The following is a 27,864-nucleotide window of genomic DNA, read 5'->3' as shown; positions in this document are numbered from 1 at the left end:
GCTTTCTGCCCTTTAGGTAATAACACTGCAGCATCCTGGAAGAACTATGTTCAAATGGGTATTAGACTCATACGTATATAATCAAATAGCACAAACAGGTAAACACAGACTATAAATTCCTTCCCCCAACCGCCAATTTCCCCTTCCAAAGGCAACCACTGTTACCAATATCTTGTCTCTCTCTTCCAGAAATATTCTATACATATACAATCATAGGGTTTTTTATGTATACTTTTTTTCTGCCTTCTACCCAAAGAGTGGTATATTTCCCCACTTGGTTACTTAAGTTATCTTGGAGATATTTCCACATCGGCACATACAGGTCTCCATCCTTTCACAGCTGCAGAGCACAGTCCCTGTGTGTTTCTCACCCCCAACCTAGGACAGACCATAATTTACCCCTTCCGTCCTGACACGCATTTAGGGAATTTTTCTGCTTTTGCTCTCAGAAACAATGCTGCAAGTTATATCCCTGTACGCGGGCCTTTGATCGGCTGGGTGAATATACATCCCTAGAAGCAACAGTTGATTTTTGCTACTATATTTGTGAACTTAGAGTCCGCAACCTTGCCCGTTAAAAAAATAAATGCCCATCACCTTTCACACACCCTCTACCTAGGCTTCCCTTTTCCTGGCATCCATCTGATAGGGTCAGATGATCGGATGCCCCTGAGGGACCCTGAAAACAAAAAGAAGAGTACAATTCCAGAATACCAGCTAATAGCCACTGCAGGAGACCCCCAAGTACCTGGTAAAACATTCTACCCACCACCCTTTAAAAACTGAATACATTTTACAGACCTGTTAGAAAGTCACATCAGCCTACCCCTGATGGTATGTGAGTGTTCTGGGTCGTCTCACATCCTGGGAGTTCCACGTGGCAGGCCAGTCCCAAGCCCAGGTCCCCAGAAGTGGGAGAAGTGGTCCCCCATCCTTTCACACTACAACATAAATGGAAGTGGTTCCGACCTGAAAACCCCAAGATGTTTCCAACCCAATCTCATTATCTTCCTCTTCCACACTAGGGCTCTCCCAACATTCCACTAACTCATCCGATGGTACCTCCATCCAGAGATGTTCATCTTGAAATACTCCCTCCCTGTCTTACCATTTACTCAATGCATCAGTGATGGCCGCCTGCTTTTAACTCCTGAACATCTCTTAAAGCCTTTCTTCCCTTGCCTGTCGACCCTCAATATCACAGTCCATCCACAGTCTTCTCTAGCTTGGTCTTCTGCAAGAGCCTCTTCCTCATTCATCTGTCCTACACAGCATCCTCCTTCCCCTCCTGCCACACCACGCTGCAGCCAGGCTGGCTCCACCTCTCTTCTTTAAGCATGCCGCATTCACTCCCACCTTGAGGACTCGGCACTGGCAGTTGCTCTTGCATGGAACACACATTCTCTAAGCCACCTCTGGCTCCCCCTTCCCATCATCTCAATTTAACCATGGAACGTTACCTCCTCAGTCACTTTCCCTGACAATCCAATAGTCTAACGTGGCCACGGACCTACTCAGCCACTCTCTGATACACCACTGTTTCAGTTCACAGCTCAGTAAATTAAACCTGACACTGCTCTAGTTTATTTGCGTAACGTCTCCTTCGGTAAGGCCATATGAGTGGGAATGTAGTTTCTGTGTCATACAGTGCTCTCTTCTCAGGGCCTTGGCACACAGCTACTTGCCTCCAAGGCTGGCTACCAGTGACTCCTCCCATTCTTGTATGCACATGCCCATCAGGAGGGTGGAATCTCTTTCCCCTCCCCTTGAGTGTGGACTGGCCGTGCTCTGACAAATGCAAAGGAGTGAAGGGTGCCGTGCCAGTTCTGGGCCTGGATCCTGAGGAACCTGGCAGTGTCCTATTTCACCCTATGTCTATCATATGGTGACGTCAACTTGAGCACCAAGTTACGGTCAGGACCAAGTGTCAAGTGTGGATGTGAAGCCATCTTGGTTGGACGTTCCGGCCACAGCCAAGCACCTGGGTGAATGCAGAGAAAAACCATCCCTGCTAAGCCCTGCCTGAATGGAAGAATCCTGCACCAACGGTTGCTGTCTAAGCCACTAAGTTTCAGGCTGGTTTGTGAAGCATCTATAAATAAGTGAAGCAGAAATGTTCATCGTTTGTTGAGAATCAGTAACTGCCCACCTCCCTAGTTTTCTGTATCTACTGCCCGCTGCCCCCTGGCATTCTTAACCCGTCACAGAGTGATCTTCCCAAAACACAAGTCTGATCGTGTACTCCATTGCCCTAATCCCACCCCACCTTACCTCATGTATCCCTCACTACGAAAACAGACAGACAGACAAAACTGCTTTGGGAAGCACAGATCTGTGGACACTCTGCCTCTGCAACCCTGTCCTTGGCTTCCTGCTCAGCTCAGCACCTTCTGCACATGGCCACTTCCTTCCACACACCACAGCGCATCTCAGCACACGGGACGTGATGTGCCTTTTCTTTGGCTCCCCCATAACCTCAACCCTTCTCTCTTTCTCTGGACCTCTTTTTTTTTTTTTTTGCGGTACGCGGGCCTCTCCCTGTTGTGGTCTCTCCCATTGCGGAGCACAGGCTCCGGACGCACAGGCTCAGCGGCCATGGCTCACGGGCCCAGCCGCTCCGCGGCATGTGGGATCTTCCCAGACCGGGCCACGAACCCGTGTCCCCTGCATCGGCAGGCGGACTCTTAACCACTGCGCCACCAGGGAAGCCCCGGACCTCATTTTAATCATTATTTCCCCTGGAAGCCTTCCCTGACCTCCTAAACTAGGGCAAGTCCCCCAAGTGTAGGCTCTCAAGGCATCACGTTCCGACATTCCTTAATCCTCATCAGAAGAGCTTTTATCAGCCCCCATCAGTCTGCATGAGGCCGAGATCGCATCGTTTTTGGCTCTCACCTATAAACTCAGCAAAAAACGCTGTGGCTGGCACATAGGAGAAACTCAAATATTGATGTTTGTTGGAAAAGTGAATAAATGAATTGTGTGGTCACCTTGGACGGCTGACTTCAAATCCTGGCCACACCACAGACTAAGGTTGTGACCCTCGGCATGCCAGATGAACCGCCGGCCGCCTCTCTGTGCCCATCTTCCTTCGTCTGGTAAAAACAGTAGCACTTACCCAACAGCCAGGTTTTTGTTAAGTTTAAATAAAATTACATGTAACAGCACTTAGCCCAGTGCCTGACACGGAGCAAACATTCAATAATTAGCTACGATTATTACATCACTTACTACCGTTCCCATTTCTCACTAGAAGAAAAGTCCTAAATTGGAAAACAACAGGAGGTTTTTCCTCTGCCATTCTACCACCTTTTCTTCCTTTATGAGCACAGAAGCCTTGTACATTATGCTAAGCTAAGCTAGGATGGCCCACGGCGTCTCATTGCCAAGCTGGTCTCTGCAAGAAAATACCTAGACTGCCTCCGCCGTGGTCTTTACAAGAGCTGATCTCAGGAAAGCCATTAAACAAACTGCCAACATATAAGTTAGCAATTAAATACCCAGCCCCCCTCCCCCCTTTTTTTTTTTTTTGCGGTACGCGGGTCTCTCACTGTTGTGGCCTCTCCCGTTGCGGAGCACAGGCTCCGGATGCGCAGGCTCAGCGGCCATGGCTCACGGGCCCAGCCGCTCCGCGGCATGTGGGATCTTCCCGGACCGGGGCACGAACCTGTGTCCCCTGCATCGGCAGGTGGACTCTCAACCACTGCGCCAACAGGGAAGCCCCAGTCCCCTGCTTTCTTAAGTGTCTTACAAGCATTTAACAAAGATCACTGTTACTCTTGACAGATATACGAATCGATACTATCCTTCTAGAAAACAGTGTGGGAATAGATATAAAATTTTCAATATGTATCAATATCTATCAATCTATCTAAATGTTAAATACGCATACTTTTGAACCCAGCATTTCACATTCTGGTACTTTGCCTTATGTCAGTGCTTCTCAACTGGGGTCATTCTGCCCCGCAGGGGGACACATGGCAACGTCCAGGGATGTTTTTGGTTGTCATGCATGGGGGTGGGACGGGGGGGGGACAGACGTGCTGCTGACATCTAGTGAGTCGAGGTCAGGAAAGCCACTAAACATCCCACAATCTATAGCACAGTCTCCCACAACAAAGAATCGTCCAGACCAAAACGTCTACAGTCCTCCAGCTGAGAAGCCCTACCCTAAGGAAAGAATCAGATGGGCATGCAAAGATGAATACACAAGCCTGTTCATCAGCGTTACTGTGTACAACTTTGTACAGCCAACAAAGTGGGACTGGTTAAATAAACTGTGACTTATTGGCACACAGTTAAAAGGTAATAATAATGCTGCCATATATCAACTGCTACACGAAGATATTGACAACATATTTTTATATTTAAAAACACAGGGAAAATGTAGCATCATCCTGTTAAAACTATGATATTCCTACACCCAACTACCAGAGAGGAATATAACGTGAGCCACAAATGTAATTTAAACATTTCCAGTAGGTTCATTTCGTAAGCAAAGTGGAGCAAATTAATTTTACTAGTATATTTTATTTAATCCAATATATCTAAAATATTATCATTTCAATCTATAATCAATCTCTAAACTTAAGAGATATCTTACAGTCTCTTTTTTCAAAAGCTGGTGTGGCTTTGACACTTCCAGCGCATGTCAATTCAGACTAGCCGCATTTCAACTGCTCAAGACCTGCTGGTGGCAACCGGTTATCATACTGGACAGCACAGGTGGGTTCAGTAACAGACGGGTAAGGAGAGAGATGTTTAGAAGTACTGTCTCCAAAATGGTCCAAGTCATGATCCTGGGGGCAGAGAATGTGCAGTAATGTTTACTTCCTCACTTCTGTTTTTCTTACTGTTTGTTTTTATGAGAATTACCATGTGTAAGTACAGAAAAATCAACCTATTTGGCGTTTGAAGGAACAGAGAGAGAACTGCTTGTCGGGTTTCATGAACATGAAGCAGCCCTTGTGATGATCTCCCCCATCCTTGTTGAAAACGACGGATGCTGGAGCTTTCAGAGGAAGGGCTTGCCGCCACCTGCCCTGTATGCAGGTGTATGCACGTGCACACACGCACGCACACACGTGTACACCTTGGCACAGTGGGGGTCAAGGTCATTCCAGCCAGGTGTATCCCAAAGAGCCAACCCTCTGCTCCCTCAAAACATATGTAAGTAGTGGGAAAGTTCACTTTCTGCCACATGGCTATGAATTCCTGCTCCCTGCCCTGCGCACTCGCTTCCCTCCCTCCCTCCCTCTCTCAGCCTCTGTCTCTCTCTCTATCCCTGGCCTTGGACACAGTAAACACTCAGTGCAGTGTCTACCCAAGTTCCTCAGTGTCAAGTGCTGGGGACGCGACCTAAGTCCCATTTAACGCAGTCTGCACGTGTAAGAGCTACAGTAAAACCACGCCCGAGCCCAAGAATCCCATGCGCAGCCCTGGAAAACCTGTTCACACTATTTCGGTCACAAGCTTTAGGTTTCGAAAAGCTGTGGGTCCCAGATCTCTCCGTGTGAACTCAGGAACATCTGGGTGTCCATGGCCTGGACTTCTACGATTGTACCACTCAGACTGAAGATGCAGTGTAGCCAAGAGGCTGCTTCAAACTGGCAAAAATAAGCCAGGTGGATCGCTCTGGGTGGGCCCACTCCTTCCCTGTGGGTGCCAGATGGGTGATGAGAAGGAGAAGAAGATGATTTAGAAATATAATGTTATTCTGAAAAACTCTAAAACCGTTTCTCTGTACTTAGCATCTTCAAGTTTTTGTTTTGGTTTTCTCTTTGGGGCCAGGGGAAAGCCTATTTCATTCCTCTTCCCACTAGGCTCCCTGATAAAAACAGCCACTTAAAAATATGTTAATTACCTTTAAAATTAATCAGTAGTAAAAATCATGAACATACTTAGAGACCTACTGCATTCCATGCACTGTGCTACCCATAAAAAGAGCTGACAATATTGAACACTTGCTATATAGGAAGCATTGCCCTAAGCACGTTTGACTTGGAATAACTCAGTTAATCTTCCAACTATCTCAAAGGGGAGGTACTAGTTTAGTCGCTAGTTTTTGAGCTAAAGAAAAAAGGCTTGGAGAGTTCCAGTTACTTCCCCAACATCGCCAAGCTGAAAAGTAGCAGGACAGGGCCTCCAAGGCAGAACTCTAAACCGGAACACGTAACCACACTGTTCTTTCTGTGATCTTCACAGCACACCGATGAGACGGGGCCTTTCACTGTCCCCGTGTCACAGATGGGGACCACTGAGTGAGCAAGTCAAAAGCAGGCCCTAGGATGGACACATCCGAACTCAGAGGCAGCCTCCCCCAAACCACGCCCTCTCTGGTGGAGGGCAGGACACACTGGTCCAAAACAAGGAGCTACCCCTTCCTCACTTCGGCATCAGAAATGTTTATTTTTCCATTAGAAACCGGTCGTGTTTTGAAACGGTGGTGATAGGAACCAGGTAAATACACAGACAGGAGTACGGTTTCCAAGCGCATTCCGGGGAGTGGGGAAAGCCAGTGAAGGGGGGGGGGGCCCAGGGTGGTCCTGGCCTGGGGGCCTGCTTGCCCTCCATCAGCGCCGAGCGCGGGAAATCTCGGAGAGGACAGAGAAAGCCCGAGGAAGTGCCCTTTCCACAGATATATGTGTGTATGTATGTACTGATTTTTAATCCTTAGATTCAGGGTTGATGAGAATCAGCTGGTTGGGCTTAGAGACTAACAGCAAACACCCGGGGCGGGGGAGTGCAACTGCCAGTGCCCTCACTGCCTTTGGAGCTCAACCTTCAGCAACACCCCTACTAAACTGCTGGGAATCAGAGGAGCTCCCTGGAGCCCAAGGGGCTGTCCCCAGGGTCTTACTGTTTAGCTGGACACAGCCCTGCTTCTCTCGAAGCTTCTGGAATCACATAGCTGGAAGATACTAGCTCACTGGGTAAAGAGGCTAAAAGAAATGGAGAGAAACTTCCCAGGCTGGGGAGCACAGGCCCTATCCCGTGGATGATACGGAGACCAGAGATGGGATCTGCGGACCCTCAACCACTGCGCCACCAGGGAAGCCCCTGAACAGTGTTTTTTGTTTGTTTGTTTTGTTTTTAAATTTGAGATGCCGATGATAACAGAGACATATAAGATGAGCAGCAGCTAGTTGCTCTTATTGGGCTAAGTGCTTTACACAGATCTGTCCTGTTTGTGCTCATCATAAGGCAATGAGGTACACAGCCACCTTATTTACAGAAGAGCTTCCCTCTTTTGGCTTACTAAATATTGCCTGCTGCCCCACACAGTGCCAGGAATCAGTAAGCACTCAATAATTATTTACTGAATAAAGGACTGAACTTAAAGCATCCAAGTTTTGGAAAAGCTCCTGAGCCCCAGATCTCTCCATGGGATTTCGGGAGCATCAGAATGCCACTGGCCTGGCCTTGCAGGATTCTAGCACTCAGATCTAAGCTGTAATGTAGCACCCAGCGAATTACTCTGTAAATTCTAGCAGAAGAGCCAATGGTCAAGCAACCTCCCCATAACAGGATCCCTTCTCTAGCTGCCCAGCACCTTGGACTCCCCCATCCCCACTCCTCGAAACACTTCCTGCTCCCGAAATTATGAAAACTTAAAAGAAGAAATATAAACAGCCTCAAGAAACAAAACTTCTGGACTTCATCTGTAACGAAAGAATCGAACAAGAAAAGAACAGACATACGCTTTTTTCTCTTCTATGATTTAAGTGATAACAAAAAATGATAAAACTTGGTGTTGGCAAAGTTGCAGTGAAATAAACATTCTCATTCAGTATTGGTAGAAGTATAAATTGGTGCATTTTGAAAAGTACACTGATAACATGTATGGAAAATCTATAAGAATTCCATCACTTTTCTTCTAGAAATTTCCCCCTATAGAATATATCTAAAGAAATGGAAACTGATAAATGTTTGTGCACAGATATGCCTACTGCAACATATTATAGAAAAACTGGAAATGACTCCCACACTCAACACTGAAGAAGAGTTAATTAAATTTTATTATATCCAAAAAAATGATGTAGTATGCAGTCATTTGAGATATCTTTATGACATGAGAAAATGCTCACCATGTAATGTTAAATTTAAAAAATGGATACACAATTCTATATACTATATGACTACAATTTTGTTAAATATGTGTACATCCAACGAAAAAGGAACTGGAGAAACTATATGTTATCCCCAGGGTCTGGATTCTTGATTATTTTTACTTTTGTGTTTGGTCAACTTTTCTACAATTTCAAATTCCCTATAATGAGCTGGCTTTTACACTTGTAATCAGGAAAAAAAAAAGAAGTTTACAAGAATTTCCTATTCTATGTTCTATTACTAATAACATTATAAGAACTAAACTAATGAAATTATATGACCCTTCAAGGTGACAATTCTATATTGGTCTTTATGTGTTTTGATCCCACATAAGGAAATAAAGAGAAGATGTCAACCCCATTCCAGAACGAGGGGGAGGAAGACTTCAGAGCTAAGCAGTTCCAATCAGGTAGACAGTGTACACCTCAAAAACAATGACCAACACACCTTATAATCCTTTTTTGTGTCTCAGTCCTTGGAAAAACACATGTCACAAGGGAGTGGCTCAATGGGGTTAATCAGTCAGATAAGGAGAGAGTGGACACCTAAATTCTCATGCTATGTACAATACTCAACTATTTAAAAAATGCACAGTAGTTGTCAACTGGCAGAAAGATTCTAACATTACACACATCTTCATTAAATATCCTTGTTAAGAAAAAATCAGGCTTCAGAGGAAGGACAGAGACAGGGAGAGAGAGGAAGGGAGGAGGAGGGATAAGGAGGAAGAGAAGAAAGAACAGAAGGCAGAAGAGGAGGAAGATGGAGAGAAAGGAGGAGGAGGGGGAAGGGGAAGGGGAAGGGGAGGGGGAGGGAGGCGAGGGAGGGAAAGTGAAAAGTGGGCATTTTCTGAATTAACATACTTAGATGCTGTTCTTCATATTTAATATTTTTAAACACTTGTAAATGGTGTAATTTCCCTTAACACAGATGGAAAAAGGAGAGTGCGTTGGAAATGAAACTTAAGAAAGGGCGATCTACATAAAAAAATACATTTTGGTTTTCATCAGGTCTATTTTTCTTAAACAGTGAACTTTTTAATAGTGAAATTTTAACATTTCCACTTGTTTTTGATATTGTATCATAAAAGGAAGGAAGAGGTATATTAGAAGACAGACAGAATCCCAAAACAGACAGCTACAATTACGCAGTGGCCAGGGGAACACGTTTTTCCTTTTCTGGGTCTCAGTTTCATCTTCAGTAACTTACAAGGAATTGACCAGAGAAGGCTAACATTCCTTGGTTCTCTCTGAAGTTATAAATCTAAGAATACTTCACTGAGTGGCCATTTGGGGATCTCAGTACTAGATAGGGGAATGTCCACAAAGGCCAGAGGTACACAGCTCAATTTTAAACACACCATGAACCTCCCAGGAACTCAATAAATACGCGTTGCCTAAACAATTAATGACAGTACCCCCTAAGGTGTGGCATGCAAGTAAACTTCAATTTTATACTTGAAAAGCGGTAAAGACATTTGAGTTTTCCAGAATAAACTGACCAAAACTCAACCAAAGCAAATTTTGGAGATGCAAATGCAGACAAAGTAAATTAATGGCTTGCTCTGGGAAAAGAGAAGGAGTGATGTTTGGGATAACGCAACAAAGAGAGAGAGGATGAATGGCTGTCCCTTTAAAGGACGCAAAGTTCCCTGCTCCCACGGTGGCCATCATTAGTAACTGGAGGGAATCAGAAGACCCATCCTTGCAGGAATAGATAATACAAGAATGGAAATCAGCAAGATACCCTAAAAATAAGACCGAGATACAACGGTGATAACATGGGAAAACACTCATGATATTTTAAGGGTAAAAGCAGGAAACAAAATAGTATATACAGTACAAGTAGTACATATAAACAAATCTATATATACAAAACACTGGCAGGATACAGATAAAATGTTGAACTATTTAGGTGAGGTCACCAGTGAAATTTTTCTTCCTACATTTTCATCCCCTTCTAATTTCTTCTAATGCCATTTTATCATGAAAAAAAATTAAGAAGTACATTTATCATCTTCCACAAAGAGAGGATACTCTTACCTCACCCAATACCACCTTAATGGCATTTAGTATCTAAATAGTGACAATGCATGTTTTTCATTATTTTACCTACAATTTCCTAGGTGCTCAAAGATTTGGGATCAGCCTAGAAATCTCGAAAATGTTCAACTGATTCAGAAGTTTTGAATGAGCCAGAGTCTTTGATGCTTAGTTAATTTGAAAGATGGATGAACCCATCAAAGACTACCTATATTAGTATAAGGTAAAATGATAGACGCATGTGTGCTCAGGCACCAACTAGTACTTTACTTATCTAGAGATCAGGTTAACCACACCAAGCTGTGATGTACTTTAGATGATTAAACACAACGTATTTTAAGTTCGAGATGTAAATATACATCTCCTTTCACCCCTGCCTTTTATTTGTATTTAATATCTGAACCATCGGATTAGAGAATGAGTCGCATGGCGCAAAATGCACAGGATTCCATCAGGAAACAGTGAGTTTTTCTCTGATCACTTCCCACAGGCTGTCCTAGGACCTAAAGGTCAGAGCTAGACCCTGTCTGAGTGGGGCTGCAAGAGGTGGAGGCACAGGTGATGATCTTAACAAATAAAGAGTGCCGAGCAGGCACTATTCCTGGAAAAATCATTCTAGATGCCTAATTTCCAAAAGCAGACAGGAGTGAGCCAGGAGTGAGATTCAACCAATTTTGACTCCTGTTAAGGTTATCAATGACTATCATGTTCAGAAACCCAGAGGTCAGTTCTCTGTCATCATTGCTTTTGACCTCTGCACAGCACTGTATACAAGTGCCAATGCTCTCCTCCTTTAAACAATGTCCTCAATGGGGTTCTGGTTCTCTGGAGTCCCGGAGTTTTCCTCCCATCTTTGACCTCTCCTCCGTGTCTTATGCTCAAACCTCTTAATGGCGTTGGCTTCAGAACCCACATCCTGGAGCCCTTCTCTTCTTTATCGACACCACTGTCCCCCACCTTGGTGAGCTCACCTAGGTTCACGCCTTTACTGACACTTAGACATTCTTATAAAGCCTCAACGTATAGCCCTAGCTAAGACATTTATAGACCCACATATCCAAATGCCCACTTGATATCTGACTGAGTGAGAAATAAGCGACTCCAACCTCACATGTCTACAGCTATACTCCTGGTATCCCCTGCTTCCCCTGTCCACTCTCGACAAAGATGCTTGGCTGGACCAAACTTGAATCAGGCTTCTGAACCCATCTGTGTGCTTCCTTGTAAAGCCCAGTTTTAGCAAGAACCCTGCTCAGTCAGTTTAACCAGAACTCTCTCACCTTTGATATCTGATCATCCTTGATATCTGATTGGGTTCCTCACTCTCCACCATCCTCCAGGTGATGTCGAGTCACCCTAGCTTATCTGCAGCAAGAATCTTGTTAGATCAGTTTAGCCAGAATCCCCCCTTACTCCCGATGTTTCCTTCCAGAAACTGTCCATCTACTGACACCCCCCCCACCCCCGCAGCTTCTTGGCTATAAATTCTCACTTGCCCATGCTGTATCTGGAGGTGAGGTCAGTCTCTTCTTCCTCCTATAAAACCTCACTGCAGCGTTCCCTACACCTATCGCGAAGGTCCCGAATAAAGGCGGCACTACCGTCTTTAACGAGGGAAATTAAGTAATTTTTTCCTTTAACACCCCCAAACCTGTTCCCCCACAGGCTTCCATATTTTGGTTAGTGGCAGCCCCATCCTTCCCGCAGCTGCTTAAACTGAAAATCCTCAGTCTTCTATCTGACTTCTTTCTTTCTAACCACAATCAATCCATCAGTTGATGCCACCCCATCACACGAGACAAAAATCTTCGGAGTAATCCTTGATGCAACTGTTTTCAAACTTCACATCCATTCCACCAGGACATCCTTGGATTCTACCTACAGATCAATTCAAAATATAACTACCAAACTAAACCTGTTAGAGTTTCATAAATCCCCTGCCACCTCTACTGCCATACTGATCCTGGCCGTCACCCTGTCTCACTGAGAATTATCACAGCGGACTCCTAACACGTCTTCTTGCCTATCATCTCACCCACCCACCGTCTACTTTCAGAACAGCTTCCAGGGATTCCCTGGTGGTGCAGTGGTTAGGAATCCGCCTGCCAATGCAGGGGACACGGGTTCGAGTCCTGGTCCGGAAAGATTCCACGTGCCGTGGAGCAACTAGGCCACAACTACTGAGCCTGCGCTCTAGAGCCCACAAGCCACAGCCACTGAAGCCTGTGTGCCCTGGAGCCCGCGTGCTGCAACTACTGAAGCCTGCGCGCCTAGAGCCCGTGCTCCGCAACAAGAGAAGCTACTGCAATGAGAAGCCCGCGCACCGCAAAGAAGAGTAGCCCCCGCTCGCCACAACTAGAGAAAGCCCATGTACAGCAACGAAGACCCAACACAACCAAAAATAAAAATAAATAAATAAAATAAATTTATTAAAAAAAAAAAACCCACTTCCAGAGTGATCCATTTAAAGCGTGACTCACATCTTGTCCCATCTCAAAGCCTATCCACGGCTCTCTACTTCACTAAGAGATTAAGAGTCCCGTGAGCCTTAACGCCCTATTAGGTCTGGCCCTGTTGCTTCTTGTCCTTGTCCCCCACTACTCTCCTCCTTGGATGACTTTGGTTTGGCCATAGTGGCCAACGTACTCTTTTGAGAACATGCCTTGTCTTTGCTCAAATGCCTGTGCTTCAGTTAGACTTACCCTATTTACAGTTGCAATCCCCTTCCCTCTGGCAACTAGACCTCCCTTATCCGCCTATATTTTCTCCACCACACCTGTCACCTCGTATTTATTTATTATGTTCCCCTACCTGTCCACACCCCCTAGAGCCATAAGCAGAGGCCTTGTCGCTGTGTCATTCACTGCTCTATTCCCCATCAGCTTGAGCAAAACTGCCCAACAGAAATACAATGCCTGCCACACAGGTAATTGTAACCATACTGGAGAAAGTCAAAAGAAACCGTGAAATTAATTTTAATATTTTACTTAATCCAATGTATCTAAACTATGCTCATTTTAATGTGTAATCAATAAAGAAGAGTTATTCAAATATTTCACATTCTTTTTTCCATACAAACTCCTTGAAAGGCTTTGTGGAGTTTAAGCTTACAGCGTGTAAGTTTAGGCTAACCACATTTCAAGGGCTCAGTAGCTACATGTGGCCAGTGGTTTCAATATTAGACAGTGCAGCTCTATTCTACTCGATATTTTTTTTCTGCTCTATTGTATACTTATTCTATTTTTCTTTTTAATTCTTGGGCACAGCCCACTGAATTGATTTCCCAACCCACAAATGGGTCCCAAAGTGGCCTGTGAAAATCACTGCTCTAAATAAACTTTAAAGAATGTCATGTGTAATGAATGGATTTTAGGACACTTCCTTTGGCCTCCAGCGACTGCTCATGATACTTTAAAAGAGAAACTGACTTCCAGAAAAGAGCCGGCTGGAGGAAAGGGTGAGGAAGTGAATATCCATGCCAGTCCATGAACCGAAATCATCAAAGTCCATATCCAATGATGCAAGATATTTTTAATTAAAAGGTAATTTTATTTATTTTTTACTTTATTTTATTTTATTTTATTTTGCAGTACACGGGCCTCTCACTGCTGTGGCCTCTCCCGTTGCGGAGCACAGGCTCCGGACGCGCAGGCTCAGCGGCCATGGCTCACGGGCCCAGCCGCCCTGCGGCATGTGGGATCTTCCCGGACCGGGGCACAAACCCGTGTCCCCTGCATCGGCAGGCGGACTCTCAACCACTGCGCCACCAGGGAAGCCCAATTAAAAGGTAATTTTAAATAACTCACTCCACTGTCAGATGATTAACAAAACATCTAACTACCTGTAATAATATACCATATACATGCTAATATACAACATACAAGGGAAAGTCTGCATAACCTTTACACTTCAAAAAGAGTGCATCTGAACAGAGCACAAATACTTCAAGTTTTTCATTTTTCTCCCCCTCACTCTCAACCCATGCAAAGGCCGTGGAAGTACAATAGTTCAGATCAAGGACAGAGAAGTACAAACTTAAATGATTAATTTCATTTTCCGTTTATGAAAGTCCTACTCACCAGCAGACTTTTAAAAAGACACCATCAACTTCAAATCCAAACTCAGCCCTGGGCAGAAGGGGTCAACTTCTAAAACAGACTCAAAATAAGGATTCTACCATTGATATACCATTTCCTCCTTTAAGGTCCTGGATGTTACTAGATACATTAGAAAGCATGTACTCGAGGTTACCACAGGTGTGCTACCCTAAACAGGGTTTTGTTTGTATACATTTTTGAGCTTCAGATTTTCTCTGAGATATCTGAATTGCCAAAGCAAGGCAATACTTCCTACATCTCTGATAAGCTGTTAGGTTTTCACCTAAGCTGAGAACTTCTTCCGAAGATGCTCAAGGTAGGCAGTTTCGATATTTGTGCCCCTGGCAGATGAAAGAGCAAAAGCGTCATTTAAAAAACATGACTAAAACCATGTTTTATTTGTATTTGTACCGTTCGCTGTGAAAAATATGGCTACTTGATAACTGTCGCAAATGTTGTCTTCACTACAAAACTCGCCTTCGTGTACATTTCAACAAGTGACTTCTGCTTGAAAAAGAACTCTATTGAGCATATTTCTCTGGAAATCAATATTTAAAATTTATTTTCTTTGAAACGAACATTCAAGAGAGACAGCTCTTGTTTACAGAGTTACTGAGTTTAGCATTATGGCTAACAATGTTTAAAAACAGCTAACTTAAAATGCAAACATTTAAATTCTGAAGTTTAACTGTTGGGAGGCCAAGTCTATTTCTATGGAAATATAAACAGCATGAAAACAGTAATTTTCCCCCCAATGCCATCCCTTGTGAGAATATTTCAGGCCACCATTTGGCTGGATTTAGGAGTAAGAACTCATACAACTCTGAGGTTGTAGGACAGTTAAAAATTTAAATGCTTTGAAGGAACCTTGAAGACATTATGCTAAGGGAAAGCAGTCAGTCACAAAAGACCACATATTGTATGATTCCATTTATGTGAAATATCCAGAAAAGGTAAAACTCTACAGACAGAAAGTAGATTTGTTGTTGCCTGGGACTGGGTTGAGGGGATTAACTGCTAGTTGGTATGGGGTCTCTCTCTGAGGTGATGAAAATGTTCTAAAACTAGATTGTGATGATGGTTACAAACTCTGTGAATATACTAGAAACCACTGAACAGTACACTTCAAATGAGTGAACTGTAATGTGTGTGAATTATATCTCAATAAAGCTATTAACAAAAAATTAACATGCCTAATAACATTCACAACCACACTGGCATGAAAGATACAAGGAAATCAAGTTAGTCTAACTTAGCTTTCTGATAATAATAAAATACATAAATTCCTGACACCCTGGTCTCCGTGTTAGAGAACACTTTCTCATAGCAACCAATATTTGCCCTTGCGAATACCTGTCACCATCAGCCATAATGTCTGTCTTCCCCTTTACAACATAAACTCCAGGAAGACAGAGACGGTATCCTGCTTATGCAGTGCTATAATCCTAGCACCTAGCACACAATCATCAATAAATACCTGTAGTAAGAATTAACGTATATACACATGTCGCATGTACATTTGTATGTATGTATGAGTGAATGAAATTACTGGACTGAGGCATTTCAACCAATCAAGTTGCTTGTGTCCTAACTGTCGCCTGAAATCTGTTCTCCAATTCTCCCATGCTCCTGGCTACCCAGCGAGAGACATTTCCCAGCAGTCCTTGCAGCTTCTTGTGAAATGATCATAATCTTACCAATTAAACGTCAATGGATGTGATGTGTGCAATTTTTAAATCATTTGCTTCAAAGAAAATTGCTTGCCTTGGACTTCACTGTATTTCAACCATGTAGATAAGGACAAAGGCCCAAAGCAGAGAAGCACAAAAGAGAAAAGAACCCATCCAGTCAAGCCAGACGGGCCAGATTATTAGATGAGACAGGGAAGTAAACTTCTATTTGATTTAAAGCCATTGTATGTTGGAGTCTTTATGTTATATCAGCCTAGTCTTAACTCTGAGTGTTACAACCCAGGCATGGGTATATGAGTATGAAGGGGAGGCAGGATGGAATTCAACGCTTAACTAAACTGACTAGTCGTTTCAGCCAACGTGGTCAGCTGGTATCACTCTTTCCCAGTGTCTTTATAACAACTTCATGAATAGGCAAATAATTCAAATGCTTAATGCTATAAAGAGGTCATTTTGAATGGATTTCACTCGGAATATCGTTGTCACTAAGTAAACATTTGAATCGCGTAAATATACACTTTCAAAAGAACCAATGAATACATTTTAAATGGCTGGATGGCTATTTTTAACTTTGTTCCTAACCAAGAAATCATTTGTAATATGTTAGACACGATGAGTGAAGTCTATAAAGATGCCGTATCGCTCCTTAATCCAACAAAAAAATAGCTCAAATTGGGGGTGGGAGAAAAGCTGCAATGATCACCCTTCCTTTTAGATTGTTTTTAACTTTCTCATTAACAAGCTGACTATGAAACTGAAGCAACACAAAAAAATGAAGTTTGAAGATGACCAATATTTAAAGAATAACCATTTAACTGTAATCTATATGAGCTTCATGATCATCATCAATTAACTCCCACTGTCATTCAGAACTGAATCCAAGACAATGCATTTCACAAACTGGATTTGAAGTTTTAGCAAAAACCTGTGTGGGTGAATTGCAAATGTTTGGGGGAAGCAGGGGGAAAAAAAATGACACAGAAACCTATATATTAAACCACCGAACCACGGCAGCCATGATAGAATGGCATCAATATAATTGTGACCAGAGCAAGTTGTCCTTTTAGCTCCAGTCTTGATATTTCACATGACCTTGGATAAGTTACTAATGTGACCAGTTTCCCAGTTTGTAAAGTGGGGATTATAATAATTACCAGCTACCTCTCAGGGATGCCAGCAACCAGACCCATTTTGTAAAGTGCTCATATCTACTTGGAAGAAATTGTTCGATCACTACCAAGTATGATGAGTGTTATTTGCGATCTTTCAGACCTCTGAAGCTAACTTGGAAAAATGTCTTCATCTGGTTTTCTGAATTTTCCTGGCCACTTTTATGCACATAACCAGTTGTTCCCAGAGTGCCACTGTAGGCACATTTATTTGCACTTATGCTGACTGTTAATGAGTCCCAGATTTCGAATTTGGGCATGCCACTGCCCGAGGAGCTCCTGCTATCTGAAATCTCTATCCTTTGAGTAGTGTGTAAGATGGTGCTGGTCTCTTGACCATCACTGGACAGCACAGTATCTTTGTTTACGGTTTGTTCACTGGGAAGAAACACTAAGCATTCTATCCATTTTATAAATTTTTTTAGATTTTATATTTTTAACAAATCTTTTTTTCCTTCATGTATAAGAGGTCAAGATATGTAAGGATTAGTTTTTGAAGGATCCTTGAGCTCGTTAAAAGGTAAAAGAGTACATGTAAGTTATTATTTATTTCTCTATATATCTTATTTCTAAAAAAAACCACAAAAGCGAGTCAAAACACAAATGGAGTTGATATTGTAGAAGAAAAACAGTTAATAATATGTTAATTGGGAGTAGGAAAAATGAAGTTGACTTAAAAGCAGAATATCAACAACAAAAAGTTGAAGTTAAAAATACTACTAAGCTTAAGCAGAAACTCTTACTCTGAGATTCCTAGCAGTCAAGACAAAAAGAAAAATTAGATGAATTCGTTGTTCAGCTTCCTTTGTTTTACAAAAGGAGGCATCAGGATGACAAAATTTTTCTGTTCTCCTTAAATTTGACAAAGGTTTCCTGATTTGCAGGATACTGTATAATACACCATGTTCTTGACAGTAATTATAAAAAAGCTTGTTTTTTCCTCCGCATGGACTACTTTTCCTAGTCAACTAATGACAAATTCCTGAAAACTTTTTTTTCCCCAAACTTGCCCTTGACTCATGATATCTTTAACCTTGAACAGTATCATGGAATTGGGAAAAATCATACTGCACAAATGCAAACATTTTCACGTCATGGGTGTAAGCAAGGTCATCATAATGACATCAGTCAGGAGAGAAATAATTTATGCTTACAGGTGATTCCAAATAAAACAGTGAAAAACCTACTCATTAAGCCCATTTTTTGGAGCTGGAGCGATAGTTCATCTTTTCAACCACTTTTCCAGCTTTGTTTCATCACAGTTTTTAGGTGCACCAGAAACTTTTACTAACAGCACAAAATGAGTTCAGCACCTGGCATGGCTTTCAATGAGAAACACCTCGGACTGAGATCTTGCAGGGATCACAGAGACCAGAACACACAACATGCAGCTGACTAACCGTGGCAGAGACAAAATGCCCACAAGACAGGAAATACTGACTGGACAGCCTTTTAAGAAGGCGGCTGCAGAGCCCTGAAGTAGACTAAAACTGGGAAACTGGGAAGTGCTTTGCCAGAAATCATGCTAGGTAGGACCTGAGAGCCCCAATGACTGGTTGCAATCAACCCGTTCCATGCCAGAACATCTGAAAGGTAACATATCCTCTTTGGAGGACAACGAGGTGCTTCCCACACGTTTAATTTAAACAACAAAGATAGTGAAATGAGGAAAGGTGATTGGATTTTTGGAGCCCAAATCAAATGCGCCAGAATGCAACTGGAAAAACAAATCCCTACCTTGATAGTGCCTTCTAGAGCCCCCAAACCCTGGGTGAGATCGAAAGCAAAACCCATCTAGGAATCTTCATATTATCAAAGCTTCACCAAAAACACCTTGCTCAACTGAAGAAGGAGAAGTCTGTATCTTACAAATTCATGAACTCTAATTTGGTAAGATCTGAGCAAAGGCTTTGCGTCGTAACCAGGCTGGCAAGTAAGTGTTTTAAAGCAGACCCAGATCTATCTACTCAATCAAATGGAAACACCATTGGCCAAGATTCAAAAGTAAAATGAAGACGCTTGCTCCTTGAGAAACATCACACTTGAAAGTGACCTGCAAGATGAACTTGAGGGAGGCAACCTCTGCCCTCACCGGAAAGATACTTTGGCAATTAAAAAAAAAAAAAAAATGTAGCCTCCAGAACCATTTTAACCAGAGTGCTTTCTTTGCCCCTGCTCCCAGAAGTGAGTTGGAGAAAATTTAACTTAGCTTTAATTCATCAAGCTACACTAGTCTCTGTGAAAACTTCTAATTTTAAAATCAAGTACTCATTTGATTTTCAAGCAAGGTCAAGAGAACAAGGCAGATGAGCGCTGACATCACAGGGACATGCCCCACGCCACACGGCAGTTACATCAACGCGGCGTGTTGCTATGGTGCCTGACGATTAATTTCTGAAAGAAGGGATTATAAACCAGCCAGATGAACATCCATCGGATGACACCACTTCAGCACAGAAGACCGACATGTGTTGCTCCTGTTTGCAGCAAGTTAATTTTATGAATCACCACTTTTGTGATGTGAATATTCCTTTCTAACTTTAAACCTACCAAGTCAACAACCAAAAAAAAAAAAAAAAATTCGACTTCCACAAACGGGGAAAGTGATAATATTGGGGGGGGGGGTGGAAAATGTGACTATCTGAACCATTTGTTAAGAGCAATCTTTTCTTTAAAGGCTTCCGAAAATACGCTACATGCATACTGACACACAAATAAATACATGTATATTTGATAATTATGTAGATCCGAAAAGAACTGAATTAAGATGCCTAGAAGTTGGTAGAGAGAGTCCTAGATGTAATTCCACTAATCATATGTGCATTTACCTTTTTTGGCTTCTGTAAAGCAATCTTCTGTTATAGTCACCTCAAAAGGTCACTTCTTACCCTGAAAACAAAAGAGAATATCAAAATCTGAATGTCAAGACAAAGTAGCAACCACCTATTTGCCTGGGAGAGATGCAAGAAAACCAACCAAAGAACTCGATTCTATTTCATGGCAAAAGACTCTCAGAGTTAATAAAAACCAGTGTCAAGACCTCCACTTACTGGACCATGTGCCTTTGAGCTCTTCAAGACTGTAACAACAACTTGGACGGAAAAAGTCAAGATGAAGCGTTTCACATTTTGCCTTTGAACTTTTTCTCATCTTGTTGTCTGTCAATTTATTTCATTTGGAATAACATGTGAGTCATAGGCCTTTGTTTTTGGAAACCAGACTGCTACTTGAAGGTGTCTTTGTTTGGTTAACATCCACGACATCTCTAATTTCATTAAAGCAGAGGCTTATTTTTTTCCCCCTTTGCAAGAGTGTTAGTTCTTATACACAAGATGCTTTATGCCACTCTGGACCTTTCAAAATGAATAAAAGCACCACAATTTTCAGCTTGCGGAGGGGTGGGGGGGTTCATCGGTGGGTGAAAGCTGTTCACACAATGTTTTCCACTTAGCATACTTTCTACCAGACCTACTAAGTTCAATAAAAATGGCTCGTGTCAGATGAAATCAACAACCGAAATCAAGCTTCCTAAAACACAAAGGAAGCACGGTGCGCATCTAACTCCTGCATCTGCATACTCCCTTATGCAAAACAGTGTATAATCCTTTAAGAAACATTACAAGCTGCCTCTCTCTGCCCATGTAACTGGGATCAACATATGGCACAAGTGAAAAGAAAAACATTTGTTTATTAATTTAGATCAAGTAACCAACAGGGTACAGGATTCATTCCACATCGATTGACCAGATGCTCATATATACATATACTTTCTTAAGATGGTGAAGTCATACCATCTTATTACTAAAACGTTAATATCCTTTTGCTTACTCTTCAGAACAATATGTCATGAAGTGGTTTAAATTTGACACAGAATATATCTCTGCTCATCCCTCGGCTGTTGGCCCTGAATGTGGAAAGGCAAACATCACTGACAAGAGTTAAATCTTATTTCACTAGGGCTAAAAATTTGAAAGTGGTACTTTGGTGTGTACTATCTTTGAGGAATTGATCGGAGGCCAATTTATGACATTTCCACCAGCAAGTGTATGCAGATTCTTGCCATTAAGATTGGGAAAAAATGCAGGCTCTGAGTGAAATCATAATTTTCATGTTTACTGTAAGAGGAAATTGGAGGTTTTCACCATAAATGTTCACCATTTGGGTGGGGGAAAACCCTAGCTCTGGGACTTGAAATTACTGTTTTGCAACCTGCCCCAAACCTTTTTGTTTTGACACAAAACAATTCAAATCGAAAATGAAAATCGTGTGCTTTACTGCTGAGGTGTGTCGCCAGGGATTGGTTTCTCCAGCGGTGAGAACTTGGTTAGAGCGCAAATGGTGATAAGAAAACAGAGCTGTGATGGTCGGGTCCTCGAGGTAATGCTGAGATCTACAAAGCAGCCCCGCCCCACGCCAATAAGAAGAGCTCATGAGACACGAGGCTCGGCAACCGTCTCACACAACAGAAATTTCCATCTCCACCACTCATCCAATCTTAAATGGAAAGTAAGTGAACTCTGGCAGACCCTACTCAATTCAGGGCAAGAACGCCCTTTCTCCCTCCTTTTCACTTGAGATGTTTTCTAACGTGTGCACTCTAAGCTAATTTTCATTTTTATCTATTGAGTTGCATCTATTTTTGCATTTTTGGCAGTCAGGTCTGTAGTATCAGACTTTGCAATGCAGATAAGATTGCACTGCAAAGATCACATAGGCCTGGCAAACAATTGCACCTTATTAAAATTTAATGTTTGTAAAAAACAAACAAACAAACAAAGCTGCTGAAAATGCTTACTTTGAATAAAGTTATCTCTAGAGTTGTATTCAAACCTGCAGAACATTTCCAGGTAAGTACTGCGTCTGTTTCTCTACTCACCTATAGCTACCTAGAACAGTAGGTAAGTGAACATAGAGCAAAAGTATAAGCTGGTTCCCCCTCACAGATTTTATAAGCGTAATTTTTCCCTGGAGGAAAAAAAATTAATAATAACAATATTATACAATTGACCCTCCAACTTATAATCACTAAAGCAATACAAATTTGGCTACATTTAATTTTTACTTAGACATAAAAAACTGGCAGTGGGATACAAACCCTATTTTTTTCCATTTTGAAGTTCCATAAATTTTAATGCAAATGTACATTTGACCACTCATTAATTTATTTCTGTTGATTTTAGTTTTTAGTATACATTAGCAAAGTAATCTAAAAGATATTTTTCCAGCTTTGCTGAGAAAAGATTAATAGTTCAACAGCTGTTTGCCATCATACTAAATTAAATGAAATGTGTCAATATAATAGACAAGAAAATTAGGGAGTAGTTCTGGGGCCTGAGTCTGCCTCATTACTAGCCTACAAGAGTCAGAAATCAACAACTAGGAGAAAAATCTGCATTTCATTTTTTCCAGAGCATAAAACCTCCATTTCCAAAACTGCTATTAAAAACAAAACAAAACAAAACACTTCACCTTATCAAATATATCAACGACATACCTGCATGCTTACTGGCAGCACAAGCACCAAAACTAAAAATTAAACAATTATGTAACGGTTTTAAGTTAAAAAGAAAAAGAAAAATATTGCCCTGCAGCCCCCTTGTCTCCTCTTAGAAAAAATGCAGGCACCAAATGAATTTCATTTTTTTTTTCTTTTTCTGTCTTAAGTTTCCTATCGGCTTTAGGTTTTTAAAGGTGAGCCAGGGATACGGTAAACAGAAATTACTTATTTTCCTTGATGTCATTCTCTGTACAATTAAGATCCTGTGAACACCAGAAACTGTTCTGAGTGTGGCCTCTTAACTATTGTTTGCGATAATGTTATTTACCTAAAGCTATTTGTTGACCATAAAGACCTTGACCACGACGTTACTCTTCAGCTGAGATCCCTAGGTTAGGAGACTAATGTACCTTCCTCTTCTCCTCTGTCTCCCCAGTTCCCCCTATTCCCCATTAGGAATTTCACTCTCTAGACCCCCTAGGTTACTACAATGCTTCAATTTCATACTTTCTATCAGTATATTTGCCCTTAATTTAACCAGTGTGATCCTGCCAGTTGGTATGGCCTAGCTGGAAACGAGGTGCAGGCAAAACGTGGAGGTGTGATTTTATTTCACAAGAAGAAAAATGAACAATATATGCTCTTTTTTTTTGCCATTAAAAATACTTCTCCCTATTCTTCCATGGCAGCTCAAGGAAATGATCTGCATCAGGATTTCAGCATTATATTTCATTTTGTACAAGTATACAAGAGACTGTGAAGGACAGCCACCTTATTTCATTGCAACCTTCAGTCCAACGAATGCTGGCTGAGAACCTACTGTGTGTCAGTGTCCCTGGGATGCGAGGATGATGAACGCCAGCTCCTGCGCCATGACGAAGGTGGCAGTTAGGAGTTTCATCTCTGGCTAGAGCAACCCTTCTCTCGAAGTCCAGAACCGGGGTTCAAACTTCCCATCCTCCCAAATATCCCCATCAAATGACATATACTTCATGTGAGAAAACAGAAAATCTCAAAGGGCCAATTTCCAAGAGATGGCTGTCTCTTTAAACCTGCGAATCTTAACTCATGTGGCTTTTCTGTTTTGTTTTTCAAAGATGTCCTAGAAAAACAAAACTATCTTCAACACAAACTCGACTAGCTGAGAAATGATAATACAAGGGTCACTTCATTTTCTTGCACTCAAGACAAGAAAATCCACTTAGAAATCAACCTTCTTTTTTTTTTTTTCCCCTCGGCTCTAATAACTTCAAATACTGAGTCAGGCTTACAATAAGAAAGAGGAAGGAGAGAGGGAAGGAAGTGAGAAAAGAAGGAAGAAAAGAAGGAAAGAAACAGGGAGAGTACACGGGGCGGGGGTGGGGGGGGGGAAGGAAAAGGAAGTAAATTAGAAAGAAAAAGAAAAGGAAAACTATTGTGTCGAGCAGGTCTCTGGGACCAGAGGCGCCCCTGGCCATCACCCAGGTTTGCTGGTTTACAAGGGGCCACATCTCCTTTACTTCTCTTTATCAAAGAAAAATCTACCACAGGGGATCCGTCACTGCCCCTACGTCCCCCTCCTATTGCTGCGAGGAACATTTTACTTCCCTTCTCCCCACCCTCTGGGACCGTCAACTAAATCAGAGGACCTAACTTGGGGTCCGTTCTAGTAAGAAGAATCTGAACTACTCTACATGAAGCAAGCCCCATGGTACAGGCAAAACCTGGCCGAGGCTTTGCCTGTGGAAGTACTTCAGGCCCCCCGCAACTCCATGTTGGCCCATCTCATTTGGAAAACACCACTCTCTCTTACCTTAAAGGAAAGCAAAACCTTGGTCATGGTCCTGTGAAAATATTTTATAGGTATCCCTTAGCAGGCTTTAAATGTTGAAACTTAAAAACAATATTTGCTGTTTTCTCTTTGAAGCTCTAACAAAGCCTTTGTTTTAGATTTACGCGGAGTGTGTGCAACAAGAGTTAATAATCAAATCCATCCCAGCCCCCATAGATGTTAAACAAAAAGATAAAAGAAATGCAAATAGCTATTGTCATGGAAAGTTAAAGTACCTGTCTGTATTTTTAAGTGAAAACTATTATCTCTATCAATCAAAATTTAAGAATACAATAGCGCTAATCACAGAAGGTGCTCTGGCGGAGTTACTTTTCCTCATGAAAAAAAAAAAGTATTCTTCCCCTTAAAAACCGAGCATAAAAGTCATATACTTACAATTAGACAGGGTATTTGTAATTTTATTATTAAAAACCTTCAGCGGCCTCACTGCTAACAAATGCTTCTAAGTCTCTAGACTGATTTGTACCTAAGAAGACCCAAGTCCCTACATATTTTAATAAGGTTGATGAAATTGGATTCACATTCTCACGGTTTCCGACCTGCGGGGGAACAGCACACTCTTCTGTTGAAAAGAGTCACTCAAACAGAGGCAACAGTTAACTGGCAATGAAAACTCCTTTCAGACCCTGGACACAATTCCTAGCCTCTGAAATATCTTTACATAGGGCATATCTTCCCTTGGATGGCTCATCCTTCTTAATTGTGGCCATTTAGTTTTGAATTTCTCACACGATTTCTACCATCATACCCCAGAATGATCAAAGTGCACAGCGTGTCAATTTCTCTAGGTCTCTCTCTCTTTTTTTTTTTTAATTTCACTTTTAAAAAAGACTGGATTAAGACCCTGAACATCGTACTTTCTAAAGACAGTACAGGAACAAAAAATATCAAGACCCCGGATGGTAAAACCAACAGCGCAAGATTAAAATTCCTAGAGTAAACAGTGAAGCCAGGATGCCATTATGCAGGCTGAGCCTGGATGCATGTCTCCTCCACCATGGGGCCAAGAGGCTGTCATCTTCCCCCCAGCAAGATCAGATTTCCTTCCCTCCCAACCGCCGCTCTGCACAGCACGGCCAACATCTCCAGTGTGCTATTAATATCAATGAAGAGACGATTCGATTTCCACTGAAGAAAACCCTTCCTATTCCGGCACAGACTTTCGGGGAGGACCCTGGCCTGGGGATAGACAATACAGCAGCAGAGTTTCACTGCTTTCTTACAGTTCGGTCTCACACACTGTTTGAAGGCTTTTAGCAAACAATGGCAGCATTATCTGCAGGACAGTTACAAAACAGGATTTGTTAGGACAAAGAATAATAAAGCTGTTCTCTTTCTCTCTCCCCATCTTCCTCTCTCTGCTTCTCTCCCCCCTGCCCACCCCCACCCCCCGCAGTTCCCAAGAGCCTCTCTCTGCCAGTTGAAAATTCAGCCACATTTCCTGAGAGGCACCTGTACTTGTCTATTTCAACGCCGCCAAGCAACTGACAACGGCCCAGGAACCGGGACCAGAAGAGCAGGCAAAGTAGCCTCTCAACATTTGGAAAATGAAACAAAAGTATCAGCCTTGGCTTCGTACACACTTACCCGTGCATGGTGAGGAAGGGAAGCTTTGGGGCCGGAGACGCAATTTTCACACAACGGAAGAAAGTTGAGAGTTTGTAAGGGAGAAAGTACAGGCGCTGGGAAGCCTGCGAGCTCTCAGGGCTCCCAGGCTGGCGGCAGTGTGAGGAAGGATTGAAGGTATGTGGGCTAAACACAACAAAAGCCACTGCCTTACTCTAGATTAAATATGCAGGAAGAGGCCCCTTTGCATAAACACAAACACTCAGCAAATGAATAACTGGCTCAATCAGACGCCCGCTGTGCCTTCTACCTGTCCTCTCTCTGACGGGAGACACTGCCTGTTCCAAAGGACAAGGACTAAACAGGAGACAGTTAAATGTTCTGTTGCTATAATAACAATTAAAATGAATTGCATTCATTAGTAATTAAGAACTCACTCCTGGGTGGGGGGGGGGAATGTATGGCAGAGGGCGGGCAGGGCAGGGGGACATGGGGAATACAGGGCTATTGTTGTATCTCTAGCACTCCAAAAAGAACCTGGCCTAAGACACATCAGCAGAGTTTTACTGTAACTTGAATTTAGATCTCTAATATTCGATGAGAGGTTTGAACAATCACATGTTTTCGGCCGGCCACAATTTAAGGTCAGAAATACACCTCTTGTTTCTCTGCTTTGCCCCATTATAAACCGATCCTTGTGAGTCTGTACCTCCAGAAAGCTCCGTTGCATCTATGTGTAAATATTTACACATATAAAATATATACACACATACACGCACATATATGTACCTGCATATACGTGCATATATATGCTCTCACACAGAATATTCACACATATCTAATTAAAGAGAATAAACCAAACAAAACGTGTCCCTTTACACTCTTTAGTTCACTAATGATTTAAGAAAAACAATTTGAGTCTTCCAAAAATACATCCCAAATGCCTGCCTTTCAAATGTCATCAATCCATGACCACTCATTTAAAAACATTACCCATATATTAGAAAGAATGCTTTTAACTGAGTGGCCTCAACCACTTATAATTTCAATTAAATAACATAATTACAGTCAACAATTTTCTCCATTTTGGCAGCAAATATGCCATACCTCAACATAATTTGTCCTTAGAACCAAGGAATTTAAGCAAGAGGAGAAACAGGCAGGCACTAGGAATTCACTACTGCATTTTCTCAGCTCATGGAGTCAACTCATACTCACCCCTAACCTCTTACTGTATGGTCCAGTCACATGTTGGTCTTAGTAACTTAATTATTTTTTAATAACCTTTGCAGTATTAAATGATTTCATTTGAAACATAAATAAGATTACGTTCGTCTACGTCCTTTTAATGCCACATAGGACTTTGGGGGCAAATCCAGCACTGCTATTCCATAGAATGCGCCTACATTATTACTTGGACTGAAAAAGGGTAGGTCACAGGTCTTTCACAGCCTCAGAGGATGTACCACGATCACGCTAGCCAAGGGAAATAAGGTGGCTTTCTATTTCCAAAGTGGGTTTTATTTTATTAACACCACACTGTTTCCTGGCTATATCACTCTGCCCCCAAAGCAAAAGAACATTACTGAAAAGTTTTTAAAAACTGTGACATAAACAAAAAAAAACGAACCTTAAACATATATTATGGTATAATACAGAGAGAAAATCTGAAAATTCCCAAAGTCCCCTGAAATAAAATACAGGTTCTTTAAGAGGGAGTCCCCAAGAAACTCAAGATGCCTATTCTCTTCGCTGTTTTGTCTTGAAATGACCTTCCAAGTCAGGTGTTAGATAACCCTCTTGCATAGACTGTAGTGATCTAACCTTGATGCAAATAAACCATAGAACAAAATTTAATCAGT

The 27,864-nt window shown here is 42.1% G+C and overlaps 1 protein-coding gene across 5 annotated transcripts in view; it reads right to left on the bottom strand.

The window, feature by feature from the left end:
• Positions 1-27,864, bottom strand: part of FOXP1 (forkhead box P1) — a 597,798-nt gene that overhangs the window by 306,102 nt on the left and 263,832 nt on the right. For 4 of the 5 annotated variants that reach the window (XM_060161351.1, XM_060161347.1, XM_060161349.1 and 1 more), the window contains one exon: positions 19,937-19,997. The exons of the other annotated variant lie outside the window; for it this stretch is intronic. The gene's annotated coding sequence lies outside the window, so the exon portion shown is untranslated. The remainder of the gene's footprint in view (positions 1-19,936; positions 19,998-27,864) is intronic. 5 annotated transcript variants of the gene reach the window in all.

The sequence above is a fragment of the Lagenorhynchus albirostris genome, chromosome 10 (genome assembly GCF_949774975.1).
Source record: "Lagenorhynchus albirostris chromosome 10, mLagAlb1.1, whole genome shotgun sequence".
Lineage (NCBI taxonomy): Eukaryota > Metazoa > Chordata > Mammalia > Artiodactyla > Delphinidae > Lagenorhynchus > Lagenorhynchus albirostris.
Note: the sequence above shows the minus strand (reverse complement) of the source record. Positions and strands in the feature narration are given on the sequence as shown.